General features: G+C 43.6%; 1 long non-coding RNA gene across 2 annotated transcripts in view; it reads left to right on the top strand.

The window, feature by feature from the left end:
- Positions 1–10,141, top strand: part of LOC111724454 — a 39,240-nt gene that overhangs the window by 12,591 nt on the left and 16,508 nt on the right. The window contains exon 3 of one of the 2 annotated variants that reach the window (XR_002772756.1): positions 843–1,008. The exons of the other annotated variant lie outside the window; for it this stretch is intronic. This is a non-coding gene — a long non-coding RNA (uncharacterized LOC111724454). Of the gene's footprint in view, positions 1–842; positions 1,009–10,141 lie in introns of those variants that run through there. 2 annotated transcript variants of the gene reach the window in all.

The raw sequence follows: 10,141 nt of genomic DNA, 5'->3' as shown, positions 1-10,141 counted from the left end.
AAATAAGCCACTGAAATAGCATTAGAGAAGCACATGAAGGAACCCAAACCAGGAAAAAAAAGAAAGAAATTAGGCTGGAAGGAGGACTACCTCACAAGGAAGGGCAGAGATACCCGCAGTAAGAGGTGATATTTGGGAATGAATCTGAATGGAGGAATGATCTGGCTGCGCATAGGGCCAGCCCAGACAGAAGGAGCCACAAAAGAATCTTCGTTTTGCTTGGTTAAGAAACATCCAGAAGAGGCCAGGCGCAGAGGCTCATGCCTGTAAATTCTAGCACTCTAGGAGGCCGAGGCAGGTGCATTGCTTGAGCTCAGACCAGCCGGAGCAAGAGTGAGACCACCATCTCTACTAAAAATAGAAAATCTAGTGGGGCGTTGTGGTGGGCACCTGTAGTCCCAGCTACTCAGGAGGCTGAAGCAAGAGAATCACTTGAGCCCAAGAGTTTGAGGTTACCATGAGCTATGACACCATGGTACTCCAATGACCACAAAGTGAGACTGTCTCAAAAAAATCCCAGGATTTGATTACACATAAAGTAGCGTCTTAAACCAAATAAATACATCTTGTTCTTCATGTACCACTAGCTTTACTGGCTATTGTAATCTCATAAAATATGTGTCTACTGCAAAGCACTCGAGAAATTATGATGACAGGATTTTCCATTATGTTTTTCTCAATCTGTGAAAACAAATAACCATATTACATGGCTATGAAATGTCTGGTGAAGGGACACACAGTCATACAGCACACTGGAAGGACAAATTTGCTTCATAATTTTTTAACTTTATCTGAATTAACATGTGGGTACAATATTTAGGTTACATTGTTCTCACTTCCAGGATAAAGTTCCATTTGTAGAAGAGCCCCTTGGAAGGACAAATTTTGAAAATGTCCAAGCCTTTCTGGTTCTAAAATCATGGAAGAAGATTCCACAACCTGAAAAATGTGTTGAGGATTGGCGCCTGGAGCTCAGTGGTTAGGGTGCAGGCCACATACACCAAGGCTGGTGGGTTCAAACCCGGCCTAGGCCTGCTAAGCAACAATGACAACTGCAACAAAAAAATGGCCAGGCATTGTGGTGGGCACCTGTAGTCCCAGCTACTTGGGAGGCTGAGGCAAGAGAATTGCTTAAGCCCAAGAGTTTGAGGTTGCTGTGAGCTGTGACACCGCAGCACTCTACCCAGGGTGACAGCTCAAGACTCTGTCTCAAAAAAAAAAAAAAAAACTGTTGAGATAAATAAAACTAGTGATGATTTCATTTACATTCTTACTACTATGGGAAGATTTTATTGAGCTCTCACTATCAACTACTATTCTTTCAGTTGTTTGTCTAATTCACCAAACTCTTTTGTGAAGTAAGCATTATGATTCCCATTTTACAGATGAGGTAGCTTAAGGTTCAGAGATGTTAACTAAACTGACAGTGTGTGCACAGGTAGTAAAGGTTAGAGGAGGAGGTGAGCTCTATCCTAATAGAAATGTATCCATCAGATATGGCTGTGTAATGTATCACCCCGCAACTCAATATCTTAAAACAATAAGCATTTGTTATTGTTTATGAGTTCAGCCAAGTAATTCTTCTCTTCCAAGCTGAGTTTACACACACTTCTATAATCAGCTGTGTGCTGCGCAAGTGTTTCTGCTACTCCAAACTGGGCTCCTTCCTAAATTAGGAAGTCAGGTGCCATAGGCTGGTCTGAGATGGCTTTAGCTAAAACAAGTGGGCCCTTCTCTCACCCAGCTAGCTGGGCTGGGCTTCTGCGCATGCCAGTGGTGGGTTCCGGGATATAAACAGATTTGCACGAGGTCCTTGTGGCCGAGGCGGGCACACTGTTACCTTCACTGCATTCTGTTAGTCACAATGACACGCAAATCCAACTGATACTCAAGGAGGGGAAAACAGCCCCCCGCTGCTGATAGCAGGCCCAGCAAAGGTAAGATTGCAAAAGGATGTGAACACAGAGAGAAAGAAAGAGAAACAGCCTTTTTATTGCAATCAATCTGCCCAGATAAAGCAGAAAAGAAAGCTATTGTGCTAACAGAGGGCGGGTAGGGAGGCCCAGGATTTGGTCAGGAGTCTTAAAACAAAGTAAGATTTCTACTTTGCAGAACAGTTTGGCCATTTCTTAGACATACATTAAGCCTCCACCTGTCCCACGACCTACCAATCTCTCTTTGAAGGATTTACTCAAGAGAAATAAATACACATGTTCCCAAAGAGACTTCTCGGTACAAGTAGTCATCACAGCTTTATTCATACTCGTCAAAAACTGGGGGGAAAAATAACAGGTGAATTGATTTTTATAAAGTGTTACATAGTCACATAATCCATGGGCCGCTGCTTAAATATAAAGTAAACGGAAGGCTCACGTCACAACATGGATCTCCAAAGCATCACAGTAGTGAAAGATGCAGACCCCCAAGTGAATATTTCATCTGATTTCATTTACATCACAGTCTGGAATGGGCCCAACTGAGCTATGGTGACAGAAATCAGAACCTTGAGGGAGGATGAGTCGTTACAGGAAGAGGCACAAGGGAACTTAGCACCAGGGTGATGAAAGCTTTCTAGATCAATTAGGTGGTGGTTACGAGGGTGTAAGAGTGTGTAGACCTTTGTTAAAACCCACAGAACCAGCTCGGCGCCTGTAGCTCAGCAGCTAGGGCACCAGCCACATACACCAGAGCTGGTGGGTTCAAATCCAGCCTGGGCCTGCCAAACAACAATGACAACTACAGCCAAAAAATAGCTGAGCGTTGTGGCGGGCGCCTAGTGGTCCCAGCTACTTGGGAGGCTGAGAAAAGAGATTCGCTTAAGCTCAGGAGTTTGAGATTGCTGTGAGCTGTAACTTCACAGCACTCTACTAAGGGGGACCTAGTGAGACTCTTTCTCAAAAAAAAAAAAAAAAGCCCACAGAACTGTGCTTCAGATCTTTGCAATTTATTGTATGCAAATTGGACCCCAATCAAGAGTGATAATGAAGTTGCATTAAAAGGCTTTCTAGAATGATTGGAGGCAGTGGCAGGATTTCACTGTGAGTCACAGCATTAGGAAGGCATGGGATGGGGGCCTGGAGGCCCTCGGGGAACCTGTAAGCATTTAACATGTCCTTACTTGACCCTACTCCTACAGAAAGGAGAAGAATCCATTTACATTCTCAAGAGACATTCAGGAAATATCAACAAAATGTGTATGTAAATTCATTCCAGCTTGCTCCTGCTGCAGAGAATTGAGCTGAGTGAGTCCAGCTTTATTTTCCCAGGAGTTTGCTGGCACAGGGTGGCTCAGACGCCACCTTCCTGGAGTCAGATGGCAGGAAGGAGAGCAGAGATCCGTAGGGAGCCTTCTGCAGAAGTCAGACCCCACGCAGGAGCCGGTGAATCAGGCTCCTGGTATTCATGCTGTGTAGAAGCCAATCACTCTCTCACTGAGAAAGTCTCAGAACACATCCAACTATTTGAACAGGGAGACTGGGATATGCTCTGTGAGCCAATGGCAATGAACAAAAATCCCGGGCAGAACTCTCTAGCCAGCCTGTGCCTGAGTGGGACAAGGAGAGGAAATCCTGGAACAGAGAGATCTTTTTTTTTTTTTTAAGTGGGGAGAAGTTGTTGGTTTTGATTTCCTTCCTTCCTTCCTTCCTTCCTTCCTTCCCTCCTTCCTTCCCTCCTTCCTTCCCTCCTTCCTTCCTTCCCTCCTTCCTTCCTTTTCTCTTTCTTTCTTTCCCACAGAGTCTCACTCTGTTGCTCTGGGTAGAGTGCTCTGGCGTCATAGCTCACTGCAATTTCAAACTCCTGGGCTCAAGCAATCCTCTTGCCTCAGCCTCCCAAGTAGCTGGAACTACAGGCACTCAACAGGAGTCTAACTAGTTTTTCTATTTTTAGTAGAGATGGGCGTCTCCTTCTTGCTCAGTCCCAAACTCGTGAGCTGAAGCAATCTACCTACAGACATAAGCTACCATGGATTGTTTTTTGTTTTTTAATAGTTTATTGTCCTGTTTTGGAATGCAGTATTCCTCCTGTAAAGGCAGTATAGTTTGAGACATCTCTCAGAAACCAATTGATGAATGGAAAAACATATTTTAATAATAGTTTGCCTGTCTTAAGCTGCCTGCCTGCACTATTCTGACTCAATCCACTACCACATATGAGGCAGGTCTTATTTGCTCCATTTTATAGAAGAGAACAAACATCCTGGCTCCCACTTGCTCACACTCCGTCTGATCCTTGGGTATGCTTTCAAAGCTTAGCACAGTGGGGTTCCTGGGTTCCCTGGAGGAAAGTAGTTTTCATTGAATATTCCCTTGTCCAAGTGATCTCAAAATAATCTTTCCATATTCTAACTGAACATCCTTCTCAATCACGTACTTAGGTTTACAACTAATGACCTCGAGTTAATATCACTTTAGTTGCCGGGTGAGTGGGAAGAAAAGAGAGGCAGGCTGAGCTTGTAAAGGAGGCTTTTGTGCCAGCAGGAAGGCTTTGTTTCTTGTGGTCCAGGAAAAAAGTGGTGGGCGGGCTGAGTCATGGCAGGCACAGAAAGCTCGGTGACTAGGCGTCCAGCTGCCTGCAGAGACTCCTCTCCTGTACAGTTGTGTCGTCCACCATGTTAAATGACTGCTGTTAATCTGCGTTTTGTAGCGCTTGCAGTTTTGTTTGTATTCTTCCCTAAATTTGCTTTCCTCTGAGGATTCTTTAAGAACTATAATTGTACGGAGTTTAAGCCTACTCTGACATCAGTCTGCTTTACATGGGATAATTCGACATAGGCATGCTTCAGGTCTGTGAGATTTTTTGTCTCTGAAATGAGTCTAAGTTCCCATATTTCAGAGCATATATTTTTAACCAACACTGGCCTATGTGCCTAATTTCTACGTGCCTAAATTTCTCATTAAAGAAATATGAAACTTACTAGTCAAAGAAATGCAAATAAAAAATAAGATTTCCTCTGTGGTGTCTCTGAGTGTGTGTGTACAGATATAGTTATATTTTTATAGATATATGTATTCTTTTATTAGAAAGAAGCTCTGAGTGTTTCTGGAGAAAACAAGTATATGCACTCAATATATGCAGGTAAAAATGTAAACCGGTACAACCTGTAGGGGGAATGTAGTTTGACAGCGTACATCACGGGCCTTAAAAATATTATCCTTTTCCACCTAGTTAATATCAAAGATGTAAAGTCTCCATCTTTTTTAACGTCTGAATAGTGAAACAATAAGAAAAAAAATACGATCCTTTTTCAGTGCCATTAGTAAGTACCTTTTAAAGAAACTATGATCATTTTTACACTAGCATTCCACTGCCGGGAACTTATCCTGCATTAATAACATGAGAGAGAGAGAGAGAGAGAGAGAGAGAGAGAGAGACAGAGAGGCGGTGGGGAGGGAGGAGAAACATCTGAGCAGAATGTCTGACAAGGGCAGATTGTTCCCCGCCAGACTATGACAGCCTTTTCAAATGGTGCTGGGGAAGAATATTTAACACCGTGATGGAAAAGGACTCCCAAATATAAAAAGGAAACAAGGATATTACATGTGTCCCCTTTTTTCCCCTAAAGTATATATGTTTTTAAATGCAGAGAAAAAAAAAGACGGAGAGGAATACTAACCAAACGTCCATGTGATAATGGCTGGGTGTGAGATTTGCGATGATTTTGTTTTCTTCTTTTTTCTTTTAGTTTAATTGCCCTAGGGCGGATGAATATTAATTTTGGAAACAGGGATGGGATATAGACCCCAAGTATAAAAACCAATGTGGGGTAAGATTCCCAGGGGCACCCGTCTTCCCCAGTGACCTTAAAGTTATTTAATCTCTCTAAATCTCAGTCCCCTCATCAGTCCGATGGAGGTGATAGTCACGCCTGTTTTAAAAAGTCGTGAGTCATACCGGAGATAACATGCATTAAGGGACTTGCCCGTTGGGTTGGCAAACGATGTGAGTCCAATAAAAATTATCTATAATGAGAAAGAATGATTAAAATGTTTTCCTTTAACTAACCATATGCTTAAATAAACATTGATCAGGTTTCTGTGTGTGCTAATCAATCATTTAGCCACCACCAGGACAGTCTGCTCATGGAATACAAAGAAAGGGGCGAGAGGTAAATATTCCAGCATATCCTGACCAGCCCTGTAGTCTAAGGATTTGGGGATTTTTTTTCTTTCTTTCTTTCTTTTTTTTTCTTAATCTATATGATGCCATTTTACTATAACTATTAATAATACAAAATAACATTATGCTGGATTTTATCTAAATTAATTAATGCTTTATCATCATCCCTGGTGCTTTTCTCACTCTGAGTCTCTCAAAAGTAAGGACTTTTGAAGACTATAAAGTCTAGAGGTCCTCTTTTTCTTTTCTTTTTTTTTATTTTTTAGGTTTTTTTTTTTTTTTTTTTTTTTTTTTTTGAGACAGAGCCTCAAGCTGTCCCCCTGGGTAGAGTGCCGTGACATTACAGCTCACAGCAACCTCCAACTCCTGGGCTGAAGCGAGTCTCCTGCCTCCGCCTCCCAAGTAGCTGGGACCACAGGCGCCCGCCACAACGCCCGGCTATTTTTTGGTTGCAGCCGTCATTGTTGTTTGGCGGGTCCGGGCTGGGGATTCGAACCCGCCACCTTAGGTGTACATGGCTGGCGCCTTAGCCGGTTGAGCTATAGGAGCTGAGCCATATTTTTTAGTTTTTTGAACCAGGTTGCATTGATTGCATTTGTTAGGGAAAGTCCTTCTTATAACTGCGTCCTGCCCCCAAAAGGGGTGTCACACACTGTGACCTCCCCACCTGACTCCCTCCTTCCCTCTCTCTGCTCTCCCCCCCATCCCCCATCATGTACTAGGTCGTTAACTGTCCTTATATCAGAATTGAGTACATAGGATTCTTGCTTCTCCATTCTTGTGATGCTTTACTAAGAATAATGTGTTCCACCTCCATCCAGGTTAATACAAAAGATGTTAAGTCTCCATCTTTTTCATGGCTGAATAGTATTCCATATACCACAGTTTGTTAATCTATTCCTGGGTTGTTGGGCGTGTAGGCTGTTTCCACATTTTGGCGATTGTAAATTGAGCTGCAATAAACAGTCTAGTGCAAGTGTCCTTATGATAAAAGGATTTTTTTTTCTTGTGGGTAAATGCCCAGTAATGGGATTGCAGGATCAAATGGGAGGTCTTGCTTGAGTTCTTTGAGGGTTCTCCATATTTTCTTCCCAAAAGGTTGTATTAGCCTGCAGTCCCCCGGGAAGTGTAAAAGTGTTCCCTTCTCTCCACATCCACGCCTGAGGATATATTTTGAAACTGTGAAAGGCACTAAGTGTTTATTACGCAGACCAGTGGTTATGATTCTTCCTCCCAGAAGACATATGACTATATCTGGAGGTGAGTTGGGTTGTTACAGCGGGGCTAGAGGCTTTCGCTGGCATCTAGTGGGTAGAGACCAGGGATGCTGCTACTATCCTACCAAGCCCAGATTGTCCCCGAGACCTATCCGCACGAAATGTCAATAGCACCAATACTGAGAAACTGCTCCTGAAGGAACATGTAACAAGGCAAACTAATAATTTTTTTTAAACACTTTGTTTTTTTTCTGAGACAGAGTCTCACTCTGTTCCCCATGCTAGAGTGCTCTGGTGTCACAGCTCACAGCAACGTCAGTCTCTTGGGCTCAAGTGATTCTCTTGCCTCAGCCTCCTGAACAGCTGAGACTACAGGCACTCACCACAACACCTGGCTAGTTTTTCTATTTTTAGTAGAAACAGGCCTCATTCTTGTTCAAGCTGGTTTCAAACTCCCGAGTTTAAACAGTCCACCCACCTTGGCCTCGCAGAGTGCTGGAATTATAGGAGCCACAGTCTTTTTTTTTTTTTTAACCACTTTTTGATCTGCGATATGTCTGTGTCTGAGACTGAGGAGAAAGCATTTTGGAAACGCCCCCTCACTCCACCCCACACAGATTGTTGTTTCTCTGCCGCAACACAATAGATCTCAAGGCGTATTGTACACAAAACCTTCAATTTATCAGAGTTAGAAGATAAAGGCAAGGTAGGTGACTGTAGCTCAGTGGTTAGGGCGCCAGCCACATACACTGAGGCGGCGGGTTCGAACCTGGCCTGGGCCTGCTAAACAACAATGACAACTGCAACAACAACCAAAAAAAAAATAACCAGGCATTGTGGTGGGTTCCTGTAGTCCCAGCTACTCAGGAGCCTAAGGCAAGGGGATCACTTAGGCCCAAGAGTTTGAGGTTGCTGTGAGCTGTGATGCCACACAGCACTCTACCGAGGGCAACGTAGTGAGACTCTGTCTCAAAAAAAAAAAAAAAAAGATAAAAGCAAACACCTAAGCAACTAAGCAACTCACTAAAACCCAGAGTAGTAAGTGGGAGGCAGGAAAGTAAAGGTTGAGAACTCATTTTGGAATTGGACCACTATGGGCTCAGAGCTCCATTTCCTCCCATACTTTCCATGGCATCCTGGATGTATTTTTTTATTTCTTCAAAAGTTAGTTTCTGGGAGGCACCTGTGGTTCAAAAGGGTAGGGCGCCAGCCCCATATGCCAGAGGTGGTGGGTTCAAACCCAGCCCCAGCCAAAAAAAACAAAAGTTAGTTTCCTTAAATGAAAAATGGAGCTGGCTCGGTGCCTATAGCTCAACCGGCTAAGGCGCCAGCCACGTACACCTAAGGTGGCGGGTTCAAATCCCCAGCCCGGACCCGCCAAACAATGACGGCTGCAACCAAAAAATAGCCGGGCGTTGTGGCGGGCGCCTGTGGTCCCAGCTACTTGGGAGGCAGAGGCAGGAGACTCTCTTGAGCCCAGGAATTGGAGGTTGCTGTGAGCTGTGATGCCACGGCACTCTACGCAGGGGGACAGCTTGAAGCTCTGTCTCAAGAAAAATGGAGCTAAGAGTACTTAGGATGGAAGGGTTATGAGAACTGGATGTTAAATGACATATAAAGCCCAGGGGCAGATATAGGGGGAGACCACAAGAAAATGAAATAAAAGGAGAAAGAAGAGAGAAAAGGAAAAAGCATTTTTTTTTTTCTCAAGACAGACTTTCACTCTGTCACCCTGCTACAATGCAGTGGCGTCATCACAGTCACGGCAACCTCAAACTCCTGGCCTCAACCTGCCAAAGTGCTGGGATTACAAGCGTGATCCAGTGCACCCTGCCACAGGGAAAAGTATTCTTGAGAGTTCCTTTACTGTGAGTTAGGTTTGGTGAGCACTTCAGAGCGTCCATCACAGCCTGAAGCCTTTGACCTATGAGTCAGCAGCAACCCAAGTTAAGAGACAATGTACTTGATCAAACTGATCACAGGGAAGATTGCACATACAAGTTGCTGGACAAACCTGTTTTCTAAAAGAACAGATGCTGAAGCGAGGATCCGAGGTGCCAAGAATGGAAATCATGGGACAGTGCTTTGCCAAGAAATAAGTGAAGGAGGCTGGGCACTGTGGCTCCCACCTATAATCCCAGCACTCTGGGAGCTGAGGCAGGTGGATTGCGTGAGCTCAGGAGTTTGAGACCAGCCTGAGCAAGGGCAAGACCCCATTGCTGCTAAAAATAATAGGGTGTGGTGGTGGGTGCCTATAGTCCCTTGAGCCCAGGAGTTGGAGGTTGCTGTGAGCTGTGATGCAACGGCACTCTACCCAGGGGGACAGCTTGAGGCTCTATCTCAAAAAAAAAAAAAAAACCAGTTTGAGGCTATTACAACTGAAACCACTATAAATATTCGTGTCTAAGTCTCTCTGTATGGACATATATTTCCTTTTCTCTTGGGTAAATACCTATGAATGGAATGACTAGATCACAGGATGGGTATGCGTTGACCTTTTTAAGAAACCATCAAACTACATTTTAAAGTATTTTACCATTTTGCGTTCTTACCGGTGGTGTATGAAAGTGACAGTTCCTATACACTCTTGCCCACCCTCTGTAGGATCAGTATTTTAATTTTCCCAGGTAACATTATAAATAATAAAGTAATACAACAATGAGAATAATATCTCTAACTGTAAAGTTTGCAAAAGAATGTTTATTGTTGTTTTCATTGTTAATACCCAGTGTTGCCAAGGTACAGATTATATAGTGATGTTAGAAACATAAATTAATATAATTTGCTGGCTCGGCGCCTATAGCTCA

This window comes from Otolemur garnettii, unplaced genomic scaffold (genome assembly GCF_000181295.1).
Source record: "Otolemur garnettii isolate 467f Iridium unplaced genomic scaffold, OtoGar3 scaffold00023, whole genome shotgun sequence".
In the NCBI taxonomy this organism is placed as follows: domain Eukaryota; kingdom Metazoa; phylum Chordata; class Mammalia; order Primates; family Galagidae; genus Otolemur; species Otolemur garnettii.
This window is presented reverse-complemented; position numbering and strand designations above follow the sequence as displayed.